The sequence below is a fragment of the Scyliorhinus canicula genome, chromosome 8 (genome assembly GCF_902713615.1).
Source record: "Scyliorhinus canicula chromosome 8, sScyCan1.1, whole genome shotgun sequence".
In the NCBI taxonomy this organism is placed as follows: domain Eukaryota; kingdom Metazoa; phylum Chordata; class Chondrichthyes; order Carcharhiniformes; family Scyliorhinidae; genus Scyliorhinus; species Scyliorhinus canicula.
In genome coordinates, this window is record NC_052153.1 from 25,415,171 (window position 1) to 25,438,973 (window position 23,803).

At 43.6% G+C, this 23,803-nt stretch overlaps 1 protein-coding gene across 40 annotated transcripts in view; it reads right to left on the minus strand.

The window, feature by feature from the left end:
* The window catches only part of LOC119970160 (receptor-type tyrosine-protein phosphatase delta), a 2,903,826-nt gene that overhangs the window by 1,596,013 nt on the left and 1,284,010 nt on the right, over positions 1-23,803 (minus strand). For all 40 annotated transcript variants that reach the window (XM_038804286.1, XM_038804284.1, XM_038804281.1 and 37 more), the window contains exon 5: positions 8,914-8,955. The gene's annotated coding sequence lies outside the window, so the exon portion shown is untranslated. The remainder of the gene's footprint in view (positions 1-8,913; positions 8,956-23,803) is intronic.

Sequence of the window (23,803 nt, forward strand, 5' to 3'; positions counted from 1 at the left end):
GACATGGGGAGAACTCCGCACAGACAGTGACCCAAGTGGGAATCGAACCTGGGACCCTGGCACAGTGAAGCAACAGTGCTAAAGTTGTGCTATCGTGCCACCCACATCAATTTTAAGCTTTCCTAAATTTATTGCAGGCTCAGTTGCAATTATTTGCCTTAAACTACAGCGACTGACAAAAAAAAGGGTGGAGGGATGTCTGCAGTTTTGCGCCAGATCAGTATGAGCAGGCGGATCAAAGTGTTTATACAAATGATAAAGTAGTCTACTTTCTAACCTCTGCTGTTGTAATTCCAGCCATTAATTACACCTATTGGCATTGTTAAAGAGTTTCAATTGAAATGCGACCTGCAACTAATTGATTAATTTAACAATTACCAACCATTCCAAAGAATTAGGTGGGACCAGGAATTTGGAGCATCAATCAAACAGCATAAGATTTTGGCGTCATCTTAATGGCACTCTCCAATAAACTGTAAATTGTAAACACTACACAGATTTTATGGCAGCAGGGATCTCTGTGGCATTGTAATTAACATTGCTCCACAAAAGCATTTTTTTTTCTTTAAAAAATATAGTTGCTGTCACTGGAGCTGCTTTTTGTTTTATTAAATTAGAATTTTCACATCCTTGCCTACTCCTCACATTCGAGTTAAAAGAATCTGGCAGTAAATCATTTATAAAACAGAATAAGAAGATATATCTGAGGAGGGAGAAAACATCGCTGAGCATTTCTAATCAAGGTGGGGTCAAGAGTTAAGGTTATAACACCACTTCCTTTTTTCAAATAAATCTGAGATTATAATTTATCTGATTGATCTGTGACCTTTTTGCCTTCCAGCCAAGAGTGCACAAGGCATTTGTAATCATTCGATTACTGAGAGAGATCCTATGTTTTCGTGCACAATTTATTTCCAGAATATGACAGAATATTATTTTCCTGCCCCGGTTAATGTGTGGTAATTGTTTTGAAATTTCTCTGTTATCTGCCTATTTGTCAACTGATTTACATTTTCAACAGAGTCAGTTAAACTAACACCAGAACCCTTGGACAATCTGAACAATTTATAATTAAAAGTCATTGCAAATAGTTTCTACATGATGGTCCCAGATGCATATCCAAAGGACTCTGGTGAGCATTTGAACAATGCTAATTTATTTTTCAGAAATTAACATTGCTGCAGTTGATGAAATATGTATGTACGTTAGTTTCACAGAAGAGCTATAACATTTTCAACCAACGTCTCTACTTTACGAGTGCATTAGTGTTAGTTTTCATGCTGATGCACCATATCTCAGTGTCTTGAGGCACTGTTTTAGTTATTCTAGTAAAGCGAAATAAATATTAAACACTTCATTAAAATGTGATAAGCATTGCAGTTTAGCACTGAAGTTCCAGTGAGGTAATTTTAAGAAAATTGAGTAACTGGAAACGATTGCTGCAGTTAAATCCTTCCCATGAACAGAAATGTGTTTAGATTTAGCAATTTTTTTCAAAAAAACTTAAACGTATTCCATATGAATCAGATATGAAGCACAACCTAAAACACATATTTCTAATATACACAAAAGATATCATCCATGAAAAATTTGTGTGATGTTTATGGTTGCGGCCACCTCACTCTAAGTGCAGTAGCTTTGTGACAACTTGTACTTGCAGGCAATACTTTAAGACCAGAATTTTCTACTCCCCACCACCCACTGCCACCTCTACCCCCACCCCAGATGGGTTCTGAGGCATAAAATTGCATGGATGGGATTCCATCCGGGAACCCGCCCACACTGATCCAGATGTGATTTTATGATGGGGCTTGCAGGGTCTCAGACTGGAAACGAATGCCCCGAGCTTCAGTTTGTAGCCTGATGGGTGCCCAATGAGGATGGGAAACTGAAAAGATTTTCATACTCCATCTTGGGTGGGAAAGGTGGAGAATACCTCAATCGGTGGGCCCATTCAACAGAGTTGCCTTCCCTTCATGGACCTGGGGGCTCTGGTCTTCTCTCCCTCACCTGATGCTTTCCTGAAGTGTAGGCCCAAAACCTAAGCTCAGGGACGGCACTGCCGAGTTCAGCAGAGACAGCATAGTCAGGAGTGGCATAAAGCATGTCTGTGTTTCCATGGTGTTGAGGGGGTTGGGCAAAGGAGAGAATCATAGATTAGAATAATTGAAACCCGACAGTGGAGAAGGAGTGCATTTGGCCCATCGAGTCTGCTCTGGTCCTCTGAAAGAGCACTATGCCACTATTTATTACACTAAATAGATTTTCTTCATTTTACCTGCAATTTAGCCAAATGGGAACTTGTGATCACGTTCACAGACACAGGTGAAAAAGGTAAACAAGAGTTTTTCCAGCTGCTCGCATCAACTTTCTGATAGGATTTCATTTTCAATTTTTTAAATATAAATATGCAGTTGACATGACAACTTTATTGCATTCTCACAATGCTGTATTGTTCCTTTATATATAGCGATGCTCCTTTCAGAATGCATCATTGCATTGATCAGTTGGATACAATGGCAGCAATTTCACTTCAGAGAATTTCAGTTTACATCTTGTTTGAACTTAGGAAATACAACTTTTCGGGTTGAAAAATTTAAATTCTAATGTTAGACTTTATTCTTTTCACTGAGAGCCACTGAACATGCTCCTCAAAAAGGCAGTGGGGGTCGGCGCTGGCTTGGTCAGAGACTTGAGCCGCAAAGAGTACCGACACTAATATGGTGCAAAGTGACAGTGACCTTCCATGGCACCACAACATGCAAAGCAACTCATCGGTAAAAACTTAAATAATCTTACCAGGGAAAACAAATTAAGAGTCAGCAGCAGCTTGCAATTAGACATTGTTAAACCAATGTCATTTGCTAAAAAGCAATGTCGAGGAGGCAATGCTGTATTTTTAAAATCCAGTCTGTACCAGGAAAATACCTTACTACACATCCTTACATACAATTACCTCACAGACCTCTCATGGTCTCTGAAGAGTGTGTGTGTGTGTGTGGGGGGGGGGGGGGTCTCTTAAAACCGGATAGCTAGGATGACACTAGTGTAGCTCCACAAAAGTTAGCTGATTGAGGATTGAATCTAATCATAGAAAGTATATCCAGTAATCATTATTAACCATTAAACATGTATTCTTCGAACATACCAGGAAAAAGCATTTAAACTCTTAATAATAATAATCGCTTGTTGTCCCAAGTAGGCTTCAATGAAGTTACTGTGAAAAGCCCCGAGTCGCCACATTCCGGCACCTGTTTGGGGAGGCCGGTACGGGAATTGAACCCGCGCTGCTGCCTTGTTCTGCATTGCAAGCCAGCGGTTTAGCCCACTGAGCTAAACCAGCCCTTCTTGCGAATAGTAGTGACCACAACGTATGATTGGATTTAAGCTAGCTAACTTGACCACATTCCTAAGATAGACAGAATCAGACAGAAATACTGTGATCAGCAATAACAGCCCAGCTCAATAAGCTGATCTTATCAGCAGCTCCAACATCCTGCGTTCAGACAGACAATGGTACGAGCAGGAACCGCACTAAGGCAAGGGAAATGGGAGTAGGGGAGAGCAAGAGACAGTGGATGTGAGGTCTTGGAAAACAACACTTGGCCAGGGAACAGAATGGGACTAAGTCACGAGCTGATCACACAGTCACCATGCTGCCTAAAGTAAAATTCATTGGTCAAGGTAAAATCATTAGCTGCAAGGATTGGATAGAGTCCAACTGGGGTGGGCTACTGCCGTTTATCCAAATCACTTTCCCTTGTACGTTGAACCGAGCTTGGAAAGTAAAACCGTCTTAACCAGAGTTGCTGTCTCCACAAGCCTTTGCGTTAGCTGAACTGCAATTAGGTGGAGAGAAGATCCCCCACTTAAAAGCCAGCCCAGTATTCAGAGATTGCAGAAGCTTTTTCATAGACTGAATTACAGGATGTATAGACTTATTACAACACCCTTTGCTGGCTGCTTGCTGACGTCTGGACCAGATTTCAAAAATGCTGCTTTTAAATAAAGGCTGAAGGAGAATTCAAAGCATGAGGAGCAATCCTTGTGGTACCCTGATTGATGGTTTCTTCAGCACTGCACTCCATCCAGGAGAATATTGTAGCTGCTGATACATCTGCAGTGGAGACTCTCATGACATATGGCTTAAGAGCAGACCGTGCTTTCTCTATGGATGTTCAAACTGCTGTCATAAGGGGTTAGATATCAGTTGGAAGACCATGGTTTCCTTTGACCATGGAGTGGATTCTTGCTTACTGCATATGCATGATGGTGCTACTTCTCACAATGTCTCTCAACGTCCATGTCCTCTTTCCAGCCTTCTGCACCACATGGATTCCTGCACATGTGTCTGCAAAAGGCATGTGCAAAGTTCTATGTAGCAACATGAGAGATACTGCCATCTCAGGATCAACTGCTTTGAAATAAGGGCCATTGGAGCTTCATTGCGACATACCACAACCAGCCACCTCCATTACTCCGAACACTGAGATAATCTAAGTTTAGGGTTAAAAGAGGAAATGCGCACATGCCTGAAAGCACACAGGCACATTCACACACAAGTTGGAAAGTATGGTGACCGTTATCTAATGGTCCTTCCAAATGTTGCTCTCTGGAAAATTTTGGGTACTATGAAGTACCCATATAAAGTACAGTTAAGGGTCTCATCGTGGCATTTTTAAACCAGGGGTGGAGGAAGAGGGGTATTGTGAACAGGTCTGTTCATAAGTGAGCCCAAATTCAGCAGTCAAGAAAAAATCTCTTGCAGCATTAATGTGTCTTCCAGTTGGCAATGAATTATCCTATTTTTCATCTTCAGTTGCTGTTGCTCTTCTTACTGACCCTCCTGTTGTCCATGTGTGAGCTACTCCTCTGGAATCTCCATGATAAGGCCTCTTAGTAAGGCAGCATGATGCTTAAGACACGAGCTGGACTTGCAGAACATCACATTGTCCCCAAAAATCACCTACAGAATTCCAGTTGTGTGCTGTACAATAGATTTGGTGGAAGAGTGCACTTCATTATAACAGTGCTGAAATGATGGACATGGAAAGCACATGACTCATGGCTAAACAATCATCTTAATATCCCTGAAGCAGCCAGAAACCGGTTTTCTGGGTGAAATAGTGTTGGTATGGTGGACTGCCTTAAAATCAATACAGTGGCAGCAGCCAGGAAAGTCAGCATCACTTTTATGGTCTAGTCACAAATGAACTGGATATTGAGAGAATGGGGTCCTTCCTTGTTAACATTGATCAAGGGTTCATGTATGGTCATGTGGGTGTAAAATATAGCTCTGTTCACATTGAGAACTTGTACCACATTACGAGGCTTTATCACTATATTGTCATCATTGGCTGTCCCTCAATTCAAGGATGATGCCTACTCAGGGCCAGTACTGCCATGGGTCTTCATGTGACTGAACAAATTCTGGACCCCAAGAGGACTTTGGACATGTATGGCAGAAGGACCCTGGTAGAAGTCTGCGTGGGATTTTGTTTAACTTGGCGACCTTAGGACAGTGCCCACACAATATTGATGAGCTGGTGGTCAAATCTTCCTATGCCTGTACTACTGCTGAGGCCATTTTGGATCGCACTTTTCCCGGCACCTCTCTCCAACCTCGCCGCTTTGGGTGGCCCCACCAGGAGCAAGGAGCTGACAGCAGCATTGCTCAAGGATCATCGAAACCCAAAAGCCTCTCCACCATGTCAAGGCGGTGATCCTCGGAGAAAGGGATAGTGACTGAGAAGTGAAAGGGGTGTTTGCTGGAACAATTAAAAAGTCTGTGACGGGAGGTGGTTACATAAGTGACTGGAAATATACTTGTTTAAAGTCCAACATGTTCGTTGCAAACACTAGCTTTCGGAGCACTGCTCCTTCCTCAGTTGAATGAAGAGGTATGTTCCAGAAACATATATATAGACAAATTCAAAGATGCCAGACAATGCTTAGAATGCGAGCATTTGCAGGTAATTCAGTCTTTACAGATCCAGAGATAGGAGTAACCCCAGGTTAAAGAGGTGTGAATTGTCTCAAGCCAGGACAGTTGGTAGGATTTCGCAAGCCCAGGCCAGATGGTGGGGGATGAATGTAATCCCGACTGGAAGGGAACATTTCTGCCTGGTGATTGTCGCGCGATGCCCGTTCATTCGTTGTCGCAGCGTCTGCATGGTCTCGCCAATGTACCACGCTTCAGGACATCCTTTCCTGCAGCGTATGAGGTAGACAACGTTGGTCGAGTCGCATGAGTATGTACCGTGTACCTGGTGGGTGGTGTTCTCACGTGTAATGGTGGTATCCATGTCGATGATCTGGCACGTCTTGCAGAGATTGCCATGGTAGGGTTGTGTGGTGTCGTGGTCGTTGTTCTGAAGGCTGGGTAGTTTGCTGCAAACAATGGTTTGTTTGAGGTTGCACTGTTATTTGAAGGCACGTAGTGGGGGTGTGGGGATGACCTTGGCTAGATGTTCATCTTCATTGATGACGTGTTGAAGGCTGCAAAGAAGATGTCGTAGTTTCTCCACTCCAGGAAAGTACTGGACGACGAAGGGTACTCTGTCGATTGTGTCCCGTGTTTGTCTTCTGAGGAGGTCTGTGCGGTTTTTTGCTGTGGCGCGTTGGAACTGTCGATCGATGAGTCGAGCACCATATTCCGTTTGTACGAGGGCATCTTTCAGCATCTGTAGATGTCTGTTACGCTCCTCCTCGTCTGAGCAGATCCTGTGTATACGGAGGACCTGTCCATAGGGGATGGCTTCTTTAATGTGTGGAAGCTGGAGAAGTGGAGCATCGTGAGGTTATCCGTGGGCTTGCGGTAAAGCGAAGTGCTGAGGTGACTGTCCTTGATGGAGACGAGTGTGTCCAAGAATGCAACTGATTTTGGAGAGTAGTCCATGGTGAGTCTGATGGTGGGATGGAACTTATTGATGCCATCGTGTAGTCGTTTCAGTGATTCTTCGCCGTGTGTCCAAAGGAAAAAAATGTAATCGATGTATCTGGTGTATAACATAGGTTGAAGGTGCTGTTATGTGGGGAGGTCTTGTTCAAACTTGTGCATGATGATGTTGGCGTATTGAGGTGTAAATTTGGTCCCCATGGCTGTTCCATGCGTCTGGATGAAGAACCTGTTGTCGAAGGTGAAGACGTTGTGATCCAGAATGAAGCCGATGAGCTTGCATTCTAAGCATTGTCTGGCATCTTTGAATTTGTCTATATATATGTTTCTGGAACATACCTCTTCATTCACCTGAGGAGGGAGCAGTGCTCTGAAAGCTAGTGTTTGAAACTAACATGTTGGACTTTAACCTGGTGTTGTAAGACTTCTTACTGTGCTCACCCCAGTCCAACACCGGCATCTTCACATCATGGAAATATGCTTGACATTAGAACTACAATTTGACGACATGGAAGAATCTGCTGCTTGTCTTGATAAGTATAAAACAGTGTATATTTCATGGCACTCTCACAATACGTGATATACTGCAAACCCAATAAAATAGTTTCTTATCCATGGAACTGTGCAACTTAAAGAGCTATGTTTGTTGAAATATTAATAATATGAGCAACCCTCGCCTTGAGACATGATTACTTAACGCTGCACACTATGCAGCAATAGCGGACATGATCATGCCATTCAAATCGGCTCAGTTATTGTTTAAAGCTTTGATATGCACATGACACATTCCAGTTCATAACGTGACTAGGAACATGAACCCTCCCGTCTGGCTGATTTGTCACGTGGTCCTCGCCATTCCAGATGCTGCAGCAATGGCTCATTAGAAGAACAGTCCTTCATATGGTTGCTACGGAATATAAATAATTAATCAGCACTGTGAACAAAGAAACACATTATGGAATCTGTCCTTTCCAAACCATGTGGCTTTCTGCAAGGGAGAGGTGAATTGCACCACCCGTGACCTCCGCTCGGTAGAAATCTGGACAGTGATCATCAGGAAATCATGCAGCAAGTATACAAAATAAAAAGAATGACGTAAAAAGCAAAGTGAATTTTACTTTTCATCGGAAAGAAGGTGGCAGCAACCATGAAGAAATCCTTAATCTGACGGCTACAACAGACGATTTAGAATAACAACCAATTGGTGCATACCATCTAACTCATTGTCACTATCAGAGCCTATACAAAATGAAGTGCAGATAAATTCAAACTGGTGAAGCAATACGTTTGTGCTGTATTTCACTTCGCTCCTTGGCAATATGATTAGCATGACTCCTTTTATTTTCAGGCAGATTTTAACATTTAAAAAGATGTCCATCATGAGGGAATAAGATAGTGAAATGTGATATTCAGAATGACAAAAGTTGTCCAACCCAATAACAGTAATCTTGCTGTCACCAAGTTCTAATACGAAGTAAATTTTTTGATGAGTAAAACGTCAGCACAGCACACTTAAAGGATGGGATTCTCCATCCCGCCGCTGGTGCGGCACCCCCCGCTGGCAGCGAGATCTTCCATCCCGGCAGCCGGCCAATGGGGTTTCCCATTGTGGGCACCCCCAGCGCATCGGAAAATCCGCAGGCGTGAGTGCGCTTCCGGCGAAGCAGAGGATATCGTCAACTGAGAATCCAGCCCAAAATGTTTTTACCGGCTGTTCGGAATTGACAGGAAAATTGGAAAATAATGTGCTCAATTGATTTTTTACACAAAATCTGCATCCTCAAGCCCCATGGTTAGCCTTTGATTTAAGAAAAGGCAATTGATTAACATTTACATAGAACAATAAAAATCACCACATCTTGGGAACTTTACATCTCGACAGCAGGTGCACTGCACAGATTCCCGTTATTTCTCATGCCACGATAATAAATAAAAACAGTTTGTAATTGTGGAGAAACTTTCTCTTTCTTATTGTGACATTGTTTCATTTTCAATTGTTTTTACTTTAAACATACCTTTCTTCAAGGCACATTCTGTTGTCGTCCCAGGACAGAGATCTAAAAGGAAAATGAGAGAAGATAATTACCCATCTTTTGCCTTTCCTTAGAAATCTTCTTTTCTACATCATTTGATCGCATTGCTGCACTAAATTGTGTCTTTGAATAAAGAGGGAACACAAGGTTTGCTGTGGACAAAGTATATTGTGTTTTATGCAGATAAAGAGGATGCTTACTGTACCATCTTCAACACCTGGATTTCCATTGAATACAAATTAAATGTATCATGTCAAGCAAGTCAGCCTAACCAGTAATTTTATTTTTTTTGTAATCTGCAATTCAGGATATCTGTCAGTTAAAAATGTCTAATTAGAGGGTTTCTGGAAAAGCAGCAGACAATAATGACTGTAAAACTGTTGAAAAGAAAAATCCTGTGACATTTATGTTTCGAGGTAAAAAAAATCACAAGGACTCTTTAAATGCTGCTTTACTAAAAACTCATTCTGGAAAATAGAAGCATTTTCTTCAAGCTTTTGATCTCAGATATTGAATTCAATAGAAAATACTTTGAACTCGCCAATATTCCAGCCATTTTTCAATCCTCACTTCACCTGCTCTCATCCACAGAAAGGTCAGAGTGGGATCAAGGTCGAAAATGGTCCTTCTGTCCATGACCAGTTGCAACGTTCCAATGAAACTCAGCTTAAGGTTGGGGAACAGCACCTCCTGCTTCTACTGGACACTTTAAAGCCTTCTGTATCCAACAGGGAATTCAACAATTTTAGATTGTAACTGTTTCCAAACTTGACTAGTGGAGTGTCAAAGGGATGTGTACTGTCATCTACTGTCCAAAGATGTGCAGGTTAGGTGGATTGGCCATGCTAAATTGCCCTTAGCGTCCAAAATTGCCCTTAGTGTTGGGTGGGGTTACTGGGTTATGGGGATATGGTGGAGGTGTGGACCTTGCGTAAGGTGCTCTTTCCAAGAGCCGGTACAGACTCGATGGGCCGAATGGCCTCCTTCAGCACTGTAAATTCTATGATCTATGATCTCTACTATTTATAATCCGTATCAGGATGAAAGAATGGGCTGCATTGTAACCAAATTCATTGATTATACAAAGATAGATAAGACATAAAGTTGTGAGGAAGTTACAGTGAATCTGCAAAGGGATATCGATGGGTTAAGTGAGTGGGCAAAAATCTGGCAAATGGAGTATGATGTGTGAAAATGTGAGGTTTCCACTTACCAGAAGTAAGAATAGAAAAGCAAAATGTTACTTAACTGGAGAGACACTGCAGAATGCAGCACTGTAGAAGGATATGGGTGTCCTTGTACATGAATTACAAACAAAATGTTGGCATGCAAGTACACCAAGTACTGAGGAAGGCAAATGAGATGGTGGCTTTTATTGCAGAGAGGATGGACGATAAAAAGTATCAAAGTCTTGCTGCAACTGTACAAGGCATTGGTGAGATCACTCCTGATGTACTGGGTGCAGTTTTGGTCTCTTTATGTAAGGAAGTGGGTGTCACTGGCTAGGCCAACATTTATTGCCCATCTCTAGTTGCCCTTCAGAATGCAGATGTACCTGCATTGGAAACAGTTCAGAGAAGATTAACTCGGATGATACCTGGGATGAATGCAGTTGGGTGGTTGCGGTGGTGTTGGGTGGTCAGGACATGTTTAGGGTGGCCAGTGAGCGGCAGACAGGTGGTCCAGTAAGGGGGCGACCAAGTGGTGACTGGGCAGGGGGGGGGGGGGTTGGGCCGTGAGATGGCCAGTGGGGAGATTGGATGAGCATTGGAATTTTGGATAGCCAGTTTTAATGAATTACAGGGCAGGCTCAAAGGGCTGAATGGCCTACTCCAGGTCAATGCCCCCGCTTCTCCTGCCCCTGCTCAACCGTACCGTGCCTCCACGTCCCGTACCGCCCCAACTCCTGGGGGTTGGTTGTTGAGGGTTTTTTTTCGATGGTCTGGTTGGTAGGAGGTTTTGGGTACACTGGGAGCCTTGTTCAGGGTGGTACGGAGCGGGTTTCTGGAGGCAGAAGAGGATAATCGAATTGTGTGGGGGATAGTCAGGTGTTTGAGAGGATAGTTGGGGTTTTGGGAGCATAATTGGAGGTCCTGTGAGGGATGCTGTGGGTAAAGAGTCAGGTGGATGGCTAGCTGGATGGTCAGGACAGTAATGGCAGGTAGGGGGGCAGTCAAGGGTCCGGGAGGGTAGTTGTGGGGCCTCAATGGGGAGTGGGGGGGCAAGGGAGTAGTTGGCAGTTGGGAAGTTATTCAAGGGGTGTCAGGGCTCAGAGTCTGATGTAGGGGTGCATTCAGGAGGTCCTCTGAAGGGTTGGGGCTGGGGGAGTTGTGTGGGGGTCAGTAATGTGGACACCGTGGTGTTAGAAGTGGATCTGTTGGGGGATTATCAGGCACTAGGAATTAAATTAAAGAACAGGTCCTCAAGGGTTATCATCTCAGGATTACTACCCAATCCACATGTGAATTGGCGTAGGGATGAGAAAATTCGGGATGTAGACATGTGGCTAAAGGAATGGTGCAGGAAAGAGGTTCCATATCATGAGGCATTGGCATCAGTATTGGAACAGGAGGGGTCTGTACCATTGGGCTGTCTTCACCTGAACCAATCTGGGACCAGTGTTCTAGTGGAAAGGATACATAGGATGGTTACGAGGATTTTAAACTAGCAAGTGGGAGGGGGGGGGGGGTGAAACTATGGAAGAATAATGGTTAATGAGAAACAAAGCAGCAGGTTAGCATATGGGGAGGAGTGTTCAACCGCAAGGAAAATTGTGAAAAAAGTTAAAGGCAAAAAGAACTAATGGAATACCATTAACGGAAGTGTTAGGATTCACAAAGGTAAAATAACTAGCATAAGGGCACTTCACTTGAATGTTCGTAGCATTCGAAGCAAGGTAAATGAGTTGACGGCACAAATCATCGTGAGTATGATTTAGTGGCCATTACAGACACATGGATGCAGGATGGTCACGACTGGGAGTTAAATATGCAGGGGTATCAGACTATTCGGAAGGACAGACAGGAAGGTAGAGGGACCTGGGTACCCTTGTGCATGAATCACAAAATGTTGGTTTGCAGGTGCCACAAGTAATTAAGAGGGCAAATGGAATTTTCTCCTTCATTGCTGGAGGGATGGAGTTTAGAAACAGGAAAGTTACGTTACAGTTGGATGGGGTACTGGTGAGGCCACGCCTGGAGTACTGTGTACAGGTTTTGTCTCCTTACTTAAGAAAGGATGTACTGGCACTGGAGGGATGCAGAGGAGATTCAATAGGTTGATTCTGGAGTTGACAGGATTAGTTTATGAGTGAGTAGGCCTGGACTATACCCATTGGAATTTAGAAGAATGAGGGGGGATCTGATCAAAAAATATAAAATTATGAAGAGAATAATTAAGAAGAGAATAATTAAGATGGAAGCAGGGAGGTTGTTTCCATTGGTGGGTGAAACTAGAATGAGAAGTCAAAACCTCAAAATAAGGAGGAGTAGATTTAGGATTAAGTTGAAGAGGAAGGTCTTCACCCAAAGGGCTGTAAATCTGTGGAATTCCCTGCCCAATGAAGCAGTTGAGGCTATCTCGTTGAATGTTTTTAAGACAAAGATAGATAGATTTTTGAACAGTAAAGGAATTAAGGGTCACAGTGAGCGAATGGGTAAATGGGGCTGAGTCCAGTAAAAGATCAGCCATGATCTTATTGAATGGTGGGACAGGCTCGTGGGGCCAGATGGCCTACTCCTGCTCCTAGTTCTTATGCTCTTAGGTAAGTGGTTTTAATTCTTCTAAGCTTTCGTGGGTAATTATTCCTGTCAGATAGTCAGAACCATATGAAGGCTGCAATCAAAGTATCAATGGAAGTTTGACCTTCCTGGGAAATTGCCATGCACTCGTTCCATGTGGGCTTATGGGCAGTGCGCAGTGGGGGGTCACCCAGTGAATATTCTGAGATACCTGCCGGTTATGATGCTCTGGAAATCAAATGTTAAAGTCCTTTCCTTCAACAGCAAGGAGAGAATAAATAACATTGTGGAACAATCATTTAGTGATGCATTGGGTGTGTGACTATATACATTTGTTCACCATAGTTCAAAAAAGTAGTATTCAAACTTGTTTGCTGTGTTTGCCTACAGCAGTGACCATTACTCAAAATGACTTAAATGGCTGGGACATGCTTTGAGGAAGTCTGTTGCCATGAAATGTGTAAGTTACTTTGTTCTTTCTCTCAGATATGTACAAACATGGTCCTCTTAATAGTGTCGCATGAATGTTTGTTATGCTGCAAATTTTTATTTTTCCACTGGTGTTCTTCACATTGTCAAATTATAATCTTTGCACTTTATTGTGTTGTATATTCACAAAACTTATCCAAGGGCAACTGATTTGTTATTTAATGACATGTCAATCCACAGTGCATCTTACCAATTTTTACAGGTGCACCATAGAAAGCATCCTGCCTGGCTGCATTGCAGCTTGGTATGGCAACTGCTCGGCCCAAGACCGTAAGAAACTACAGAGAATCGTGAACACCACCTAGTCCATCACACGAGCCCGTCTCTATTCCACTGACTCTGTCTGCACCTCACGCTGCCTTGGGAAAGCGGGCAGCATAATCAAAGACCCCTCCCACCCGGGTTATTCTTTCTTGCAACCTTTTCCATCAGGCACGAGATACAAAGTCTGAGAACATAACAGATTCAAAAAAAGCTTCTTTCCCGCTGTTACCAGGCTCTTGAATGGGCCTCTTATGGACTGAACTGATCTTTCTACGCATCTTTTCTACAGTTGTAGCATTCCGTATGCATCATCCGATGTCTATTGTTATGTATTTAAACCGTGTATTTATCGTATGTCCTATGTTTTCATGTATGGAGCGATCTTCCTGGACTGTACAACAATACATTTCACTGTACCTCGGTACACGTGCCAATAAATCTAAATCTGAATCTATTTTATTGTGTTTGTTTGTTTGTTTTACATTTGTACTCATGAAATGTGAGGCCCAAAGCATTGAAAATACATTTTGATGCTGCTCTTTAATTCATTCAAGAGGAGGATTTGTTCAACTTAGATTAAGAAGCATCAGAAATTCCCATCAGTACCAAACCTGACACTGGGTGAATCGACAGACAGGCAGAGCTCTAAACTCAGAAAGGGATAAATCCACCTATATGAACTTTTCTCATATTCCCCATCCTGTATTGTGTTGTGGTGCTAAATTCCTCTGGGTCTTTTTCAAAGTAGTATTAGAAATGAATTTCTATTCACTCTCTAGACTCAAGTCTAACATACCCCAATGCTTTCACAGGATGAACAAACAGTTAGTTTGTAATCCCAACTGGACAACAGGTAATCCTCCAGGTGAAGCAACTGTGCAAGGGTAAAATTACAGAAACAACATTCCTTGGATTGTAGTGAACGGAATCCGCTTACAGCAATTGATGAAAAGCTACTGAAACAGAAATTATTCTTTAAAATACCTGAAGGATAGCAAGATATCCCAGACTTTATTCAACATAAAGTTACCATAGCACAAACTCAGTTTGTGTAAATCTTCACAATAGCAATTTAATTCTGCCCCTTTTCAGAACAGAAAAGGTGTCCAAAACAGCATTTCTCAGCAAATCTGTAACTCCCACCAGAGAGGACATTATTTCCAAATCAAACACCTCCGAGGTACAGCGATGTTGGTGTATAAAAGGAGAAATCTGGGCATGAATATTGTTCCTGCAGATTGACTGCAAAACTGACTGACAGGAAGACTTATAATTATAGTCTTTTTTCCATAATTCCACTGTCAAGCCAATCTGATTACATTTCCTGCTGCTTTCTGCTTTACACGCGTCTTGTCAGATTCCAAATTTATCCAATTCATACTTCTGCTTGATTGGGAATAATGTATGTGCTGCATAATTCACAAAATTCTTTAAAATTCTAAGAATTCTTCAAAAATTCCAACTGAGTCTCCTTGCCTGTCAAATACGAGGTCTATCAATCCCTCACTTATTTCCAATCCGCTGCAGTCCCCCCCCCCCCCCCCTCAATTACCCTTGGGTGGATTATATAGGGTGGCCAGGGGGAGTGAGGGGTGCTCCCCCAACCCCCGACGGTCAACTTATCCACTCGATACCTAGCTGTCCTGAAAGAGATATTACACTGGGAGCAGCCTTAATTGAGTGAGGGTAGGACTTCCAACCCCAAATTAGGGTTAGGGAGCAGCAGATCCAGGCAATGCACTGGTGGTGGGGGGGGGATTTATCTAATGGGCACAGGGGATCCCGCAAATTAGGTATGAGCCCTACTTTCTGCCTGACAACAGCCCACACTGTGAAAGCTGCTGGATTGCCCAACTTCCCGGCCTCATGTAAAATAGCGGCTGAGGCAGAATAAGGCCCTTAAGTGGCTATTAATTGGACACTTATGGACCTCTATCGGCCTGTGTCATCGGACTGTCCAACACCTCCTGTGACTACTGTAATATGGGAGACAGGTCGAGGGCGGGCAGGAAGGTGGATGGCAGGCCACCGGGTCTATTTTGTGTGCCCTCCCACCTTCAAATGTGCCAACAGAGGGTTGTAACATTCATCCCCCTACTTCAAAATATTTGGTATCTTTAATAGATTTTAGTCTATCCTATTGAGTCGACAAGCGATCTGCCAAGATTTGCCATTGAATCTTTAGCAACAATGGGAATCTAAAGGGTAAATAGTTTCCCAGCTTCAAAAACTGCCTTTCATCACATCAACATGGTCCGAACTGTCTGATCTTCAGTCTGGAGGTTTGATCTCTCTGCAACTCTACGTTCCCCCCCACCCCACCACCAACCATGACGGTCTGAGAGCCCCCTGCTTCTTCTTTGAACAGAGGCCTTGCCATACCCCATACACCAGTCTCCCCTGCCTGGCTGAACTTTTTGTCACAAAGAACAACTTATTCTTCAACTTCACACATAAAGTTGTCTCGCTTTAATATGCAGATTTGCTCAAAAGTGATCCCGCCCACAGTGGGCAGGATTCACATCTCAACATCTCGTGGGATCGTGTTAGATCTTGTGAGTCTTTGCAAGACTGGGTAGATTTTGGGAGCGGAGTCCTCTGTCTTTTATTGCCCATGCTGTGCTGTGGCAAGCTGCTTTTCGGGTGTGCCCATTAGATCATGCCCAATATCATAGAAATCATAGAATTTACAGTGCAGAAGGAGGCCATTCGGCCCATCGAGTTTGAAAGAGCACCCTACCCAAGGCCACACCTCCAGCCTATCTCCATAACCCAGTAAGCCCACCCAACACCAAGGGAAATTTTGAACACTGAGGGCAATTTTGCATGGCCAATCCACCTAACCTGCACATCTTTTGGACTGTGGGAGGGAACCGGAGCACCCGGAGGAAACCCACGTAGACACAGGGAGAACGTGCAGACTCTGCACAGACAGTGCGCCAAGCCAGGATTCGAACCCGGGACCCTGGAGCTGTGAAGCAATTGTGCTAACCACTATGCTACCGTGCTGCCCACGTCATTGAAGGTCATTGATGAAGCAGCCAAAGATGGATGAGTAACTCCTTCATCAATGTCCTGGGGCTGAGATGATTGACATCCATACTACATAATGAAATATGTACATTAACACCAATAGTCACTGTGAAATATCATCGCACAATTTATAATTTCCCTCTTAACATGAGAAGATTCATAAAGCTGACCTTGTTCACATTCAGGAAAGACAGTTTTGAAGAGATATGCCCAGGTTTAGAAAATTTTTCTTTGCATTAAAAATGATGTTAAGGATCTAGTGACAAAGGATTGGTCTACGCTACCTGACGTTTTGCATAAAGTCTAAGCCACCTAATGCAAGGGGAAGATCCTGTACAGATCTTTTCACCCTCCTCACCCTCAGGAACCCCCTTCACTGCACCCAATTTACCTCTTACGGGACCCGTAAACCACCCCCTTTCACCCCAAGTCTTATGGGCAAGGCACCCCAGCCCAATCCCTGGAATAGGCAACTTGGCACTCTGGCAGTACCCTTGTCAGCCTGGTCAGGGTACCACCCTGCCTAGAGCCTGACCATCTGGAAAGCACCCCCCCCCCCCCCCCCCCCCCCCCCTCCCTTCACCCGTCCGGTGCTGTTATGCATGGTCCATGCTTCTGTGGACCAGAACTAAAAGGCGCCCTGGCGGGGTCACCCAGGCATAGTCGGGCACCTTGGTGCCACACTCGGTCAGATATTGCCTTGGTGTCAAGAGCAGTCACTCTCACTGCACCTCTTTTATCCATAATTAGACCATGGCTGTGAAGTTGGCTGGAGCTGAATGGTCCTGGCAGAACCCAAACTGAGTATCGGTGAAAAGGTTATTGCTGAACAGATTCAAGGCAATAAGGGTGAATGGCAGATCACATTCATTGTTGAACATAGAACAGACAGTGCAGAAGGAGGCCATTTGGCTCATCGAGTCTGCACCGACCCACTTAAGCCCTCACTTCCACCCTATCCCTGTAACCCAATAACCCCTCCTAACCTTTTTGGTCACTAAGGGAAATTTACCATGGCCAATCCACCTAACCTGCATGTCTTTGAACTGTGGGAGGAAACCAGAGCACCCGGAGGAAACTCACGCAGACATGGGGAGAACGGGCAGCCTCCGCACAGACAGTGACCCAGCGGGGAATCAAACCTGGGACCCTGGCGCTGTGAAGCCACAGTGCTATCCACTTGTGCTACCGTGCTCGTTCAAAAAACAAACAGGAAGAAGGAAATGCCATTCCAAGGAAGGTAGAGGGAAGGTTCGCATTTGTGTAGCACCTGCCATGACTCCAAGATGATCAAAAACACCTTTCAGTTAATCAATTACTTTTTGAAGAGCAGTCACTTTTGTAATGTAGGAAACACAGCAGTAAATTTACAATCATGCAATCCCTACAGTGCAGAGGGAGGCCAATTTGCCCATCGAGAATGCACCGACCCTTCAAAAGACCACCTGTTCCCCCACCCTATTCCCACACCCCTACTCTAAGGAGTACTCTAGGGGCTGGTTTAGCTCACTTGGCTAAAGCGCTGGCTTTTAAAGCAGACCAAGCAGGCCAGCAGCACGGTTCGATTCCCATACCAGCCTCCCTGGACAGGTGCCGGAATGTGGAGATTAGGGGCTTTTCACAGTAACTTCATTGAAGCCTACATGTGACAATAAGCGGTTTTCTTTTTTTTTTTCACTTTAGCACAGCCAATCTGCCCAACCTGCACATTTTAGGACTGTGGGAGGAAACCGGAGCACCCAGAGGAAACCCACGCAGACATGGGGAGAACGTGCAAACTCCACACAGACAGCCACCCGAGGTCGGAATCAAACCTGGGCCTCTGGTGCTGTGAGGTAGCAGTGCTAAACACTGTGGCACCGTGCCGCCCCATTCAGCAATCTCCAAAAAGAGCAATTAAATACATTGCCGGATCAACGGCTTCAGCGATGTTGATTGAGGAATAAATAAATGTCATCGCCCTGAAACATTGACTCTGTTTCTCACTCCACAGTTGCCGTCTGATCTACTGGGTTTCCAGCATTTTCTGCTTTTATTTCTGATTTCCAGCATCTACAATATTCTGCTTGCCGATTAAATACAATTTCCAATTGGCATAAGAATGCAGCATAAACTAATCCAGAATTTTCTATAAATTGGCACGAATCTGGCGACTTAATTTCAGAGAAAAAGAATAGTAGGGGTGGACAGTGGAGGCATTCTTCCCGAGGGCCTGCTGCTGAGGAGATTACCAGTCATTACCTTTGCCCTATTATCTGGGGACTATACTGTCTGCGTACATCATATACATGTCTCCCCTGGAGTGCTCAGTTAGTTTTTAAAGAGGAAACCTGATAATTCTTCCTAACATTAGCTACCTTGACAAGTACAAATTTACTTGTAAAGGAGAATAGTAAAAAAAATGCTGTTTGTTATATTTGTTTACTATTAGAACTATCATTTAACGATGCATGTGTGACAAGCACCCTAGGCTCCAATCTGGCAGCAAACTGTTATCTAGTCATATTCACATAAATGACTGACAGTTCTTAGAGGTACCCAGGAATAGCTAATGTTATATGAATTTATAGTTTCTAAGTGTTTGGCAATAACGATTTTCAACATAGTGATTAGTTTTAAGTGCATCATCTTCCTTCCTGGTTGAATCCGATGATGTACAATTTGGATGTCTTGCTCACACCCTCCACATAAATCACTTACTTCCGCGTTGAACCATTATGAAACTATATCCTTCGCTCTCCACTGCCAATGAAACCCATCTAGCATCGAAAGCTTTGCCACTTAAAATCCTACTCCATTATTGCTGTCCTCTCAAATTATTTCACTTCGGCGTCAGAAACCCACCCCAATTTGAAATTCTCTCCATTACCCTCCACCCTATTCTTCAATCTTCTCAAACATTTCTTCCCAACGTCCACTGTTCGCTCTTCGTATTCTCTGTAGCACCTTCTCTCTGCCTCACCGTTGGTGGCCCTTAAACACTAGTCCCCTGCACGTTGGACTTTCCTCCTCAACTTCAAACATTGCCTTCAAAGCCAACTTGCTTAAATGCTGTTCGTAGAATCGTACAATTGTAGAATCCCTGCAGTGCAGAAGGAGGCCATTCGGCCCATTGAGTCTGCACGACCCGCTGAAAGAGCATCCCAACCCAGGCCCAATCCTTCACCCCATCCAAATAAAAAATATATTTTTTGGGGGGCAGCACAGTAGCTAGCATAGTTGCTTCACAGCTCCAGGGTCCCAGGCCGATTCCCTGCTTAGGCCACTGTCTGTGCAGAGTCAGCACGTTCTCCCCGTGTCAGCGTGGGTTTCCTCCGGGTGCTTCAGTTTCCTCCCACAGTCCAAAGATATGCAGATTAGGTGGATTGGCCATGCTAAATTGTCTTTAGTGTCCAAAAAGGTCAGGTGGGGTTACTGGGTTAGGGGGATAGGCTCGAGGCATGAGCTTAAGTGGGGTGCTCTTTCCAAGGGCCGGTGCAGACTTGATGGGATGAATGGACTCCTTCTGCACTTTAAATTCTATGATCCCTGTGACCCCACCAGGAGACAAGTTAGCATATCTACTCCGCCTAACCTGCACATCTTTGGACTGTGGGAAGTAACTGGAGCACCCGGAGGAAACCACGCAGTCACGGGAAGCATCTGCAAACTCCACACAAAGAGTCAGCCCGAGGTCGGAATCAAACCCAGATCCCTAGTGCCACCCAAGTTGGTCACTTCAACAAATATCCCATCACTCTGTGTCTTTTGATCATGATGCAAAGCACCTTGGAATTGATAAGCAATCAAATAAATGTGAGCTATTGGGCTGAATTCCTGTGTCCCCTGAAGTGGAGAACAGAGCTGTGGGGGGATCCCGAAAGTAACCTAGTGGCAGTGGAGTAGGCATCCTAATATTTTGGAATAATCCAGAGCTACCTTCCGACTGGTGGGGTAGTACGGTTGATAGTTATATTCTCCCCAAGATTCTCATGTGAAAGGAGACATACTTTCCCAATGACAATTACATGATAATTAATCTATGTATAAAGGACACTGATATAAATAATAAAATAGAACCCAAGGCTGAACCACAGGGACTTGTGACAAAAAGCGGTACCGCTCAGCGATACGATGGCGCAGTGGTTAGCACTGCTGCCTCATACCGCTGATGACTCGGGTTCGGTCCCGGCCCCGCATTACTGTCTCTATGGAGTTTGCACATTCTCCCCGAGTCTGCGTGGGTCTCACCCCACAAACCAAAGATGTGCAGAGTATGTGGATTGGCCACACTAAATTGCCACTTAATTGGAAAAAAAGTGAATTGGGCACTTCAAATTTATAAAAAGAAATTTTTTAAAAAAGCGTTACCAATGGAATAAGCTCCCTAGCTAACTGCACAAAAAAGCTGATTCATTAAATAATTAAAATCACACACAAGTTGAGCGTTCAATGGGCAGTGATTCATGGTTTCCACATGCTGTAAACATCTCAGTAAATCAATGGGATGTTAAAATTACATGTTTGTGTTATTTTGACAATTGATTTGCCTCATTTAATTATATAATACACAGCTTTCGGCAAAAGAAAGGAAACTGTTGTGAAGAAAATGTTATTTTTTGTCCTCACGTGCTTTTTCTTGCTGTCGACCCAGTCAGTAAGTGTAATATTATACTTTTTCATTGGCTCAAATTCGGTGATCTATCTTCAGAGCTATCCTTCCCTGCCTTTCATTCAATCAGATAAAGTGATCTGGTGGTAATTCAATTTCCTGGGTAAAATAGCTTTCTTTATCAGCTATATTACTTACACAAAAAGGGAAGAAAAAACCTTCTGCTGCAGCAATAAGCAGCAAGATTTCAATTTTATACGGTGGCAGGCAATAAGTCCACAAAAATGTGTATAGTGCTAAGTAAAATTAAAAGCACAATACTATATTATAATTAGGCTTTAATTGTACCTTTTGTAATGCTCTTCACTAACAACAGTGATGGATGCAAAATAAAAAGCCGCTTTGAGGAATTCCAAGTAAGGATATGAAAAGGCAAGAAAGGAATCATACTTTTAATTTCTTTTGAACAGAGATATTCCATTACTTTGCACTGAGGCTTAAAATGCAATCAAGCATATTAGCTGTCCTCATCTCTTGCAATTACAGGTTTGGACTTTTTCTTACTGTGATCGTCCAAGAGGAAAATGAACCTCAGCAGTTATCAGCACAATGCATACAAAAGTGCCTGTGCTGTATGTGAGCTCAGCTCTCTGCAATCAGAACCACAGGTCAACTGTGACACTCAATTGAACCCACCGAGCAAGCGGACGCCTACTGATAGGGTAAGAACTGACAGGCAAATGTGAAAAATGTAGAAACATTTACAGTATTATTTAAATAAATATTGGGCAGAGTACACATTCAAAACGGTGCTTGTTACGTTAAACCCTTTATACAAAATAAGAATACCATTACCTTTTTACTTTGATTTGAGTTTCTTAATGCTGGAGGCTCATCTTTCTAGATTTTAACACCATCACGTGGAGCATCATTTACAGCAGGTACAATTTGTGTATGTGAATGATAACCCAATATTATTAATCTGTTAACTGTAACTCATAGTAGTTCAGGTAATTTATTATTGACCATTGTGTAGTCCTCAGCAACACAGAACATAGTTTATCTTTAACTTCATGGGTTTTCAACAAAAAATATAATTACGCAACTTTTCTCCTCGAGTATATTGAAAATGTTTTTGCAAGAACAAGGAATGGTAAGGGAACATTGGCTGAAATTTTCCAGTCCTTCCCGCCAATGGTGACCCCCCTGCCACAGATTCCACGGCAGCAGAGGGTGCGAGCAACGGACAAAGGAGTTGACATCGGCGGGGCTGGAAGGTCCTGCTACCGGTCAAAAGACGGGTTGCAAGGGCAGCACGGTGGCACAGTGGTTAGCACAACCGCCTCAAGGCGCTGAGGTCCCAGGTTCGATCCCGGCTCTGGGTCACTGTCCGTGTGGAGTTTGCACATTCTCCACGTGTCTGCGTGGGTTTCGCCCCCACAACCCAAAAATGTGCAGAGTAGGTGGATTGGCCACGCTAAATTGCCCCTTAATAGAAAAAAATAATTGGGTAATCTAAAATTTAAAAAAAAGGATGGGTTGCCTCTGCCACCACAAAACACGCCATGGTGGGGGACAGCGGGGCCCTGGAAAATCCCACCGATTATGCTGACTTCTTGATTAATTGATTGATTTATTGTCACATGTACTGAAGTACAGTGAAAAATATTTTCCTGCGGCCAAAGGAACATACACAGTAGACAAAAATTATAATCGACAAAGTACATTAACAATCAGTGATTGGTTGCAGCACGGAACAATAGTCAAACAAATTATAAACGAAGTGCAAAAGAGTTTTTGTTAGTTGGAACGGTGATAAGAGATAAAAGAAAAGGGTCTGAGTGAGAGAGCTCGCAGACAGTAGCCATCTTGGATTGAGGATTTTGATTCCACTCCTTGAAGGATATAAAGGAAATACTCAGCAGATCTGACAGCATCGGTGGCGCGAGAAACAGGGTTAACTCTTCTGTCTCGGCAGATATTGCCAGATCTGTCAATATTCCCGGCATTTTCTAATTTTATTTCATTTTTCCAGCATCTGCAGTATTGTACACTTAAATATATTGAGATGGTTTTGATTGTGAATAATATTTTTAGCTTTAAGCTATTTTCAACTGCATCCAGAGCCTTGCTCAACAGTATATCCTCCAGATTTATTGTTCCTCCCATGCTGTTTTGGGCAAGGGCGGGGCTGAGATTTAAGGGTACGGTAGGACATGAGTTGCAGAGAAAGGATGGAGAGAAAGAGGACAATATTACTAAAAGCCATTATTATTCCTGGATCTCTTACTATCAACATTCTGGGGGTTACCACTGGCCAGAAACTGACCTGGACCAACCAACTAGATACTGTGGCTACAAGAACAGGTCAGAAGCTGGAAATTCTGAGGCAAGTAATCCACCTCCCGACTCTCCACTCCTGACTCCCCAAAACATAGCAACAAGGCACAAGCCTGGAGTATAAAGGAATATATACACTCAAGAAAAACAACAACCCATCCACCAACATTCACTCGCTCCACTATTGACACACAATGGTGGCAGTGTGCCATATGCTAGATGCACTGTAGCAACTCGCTGAGGCTCCTTTGACAGCACCATTTAAATTTGCAACTTTACCATCTAGAAGGACAAGACCAGCAAATGCATGGGGACACCACCATTCGCAAGGTCCCCTCCAAGCCACACACCATCCTGACTTGGAACTGCATCACCATTCCTTCACTGTTGCAAGATCAAAGCCCTGGGTATCCTA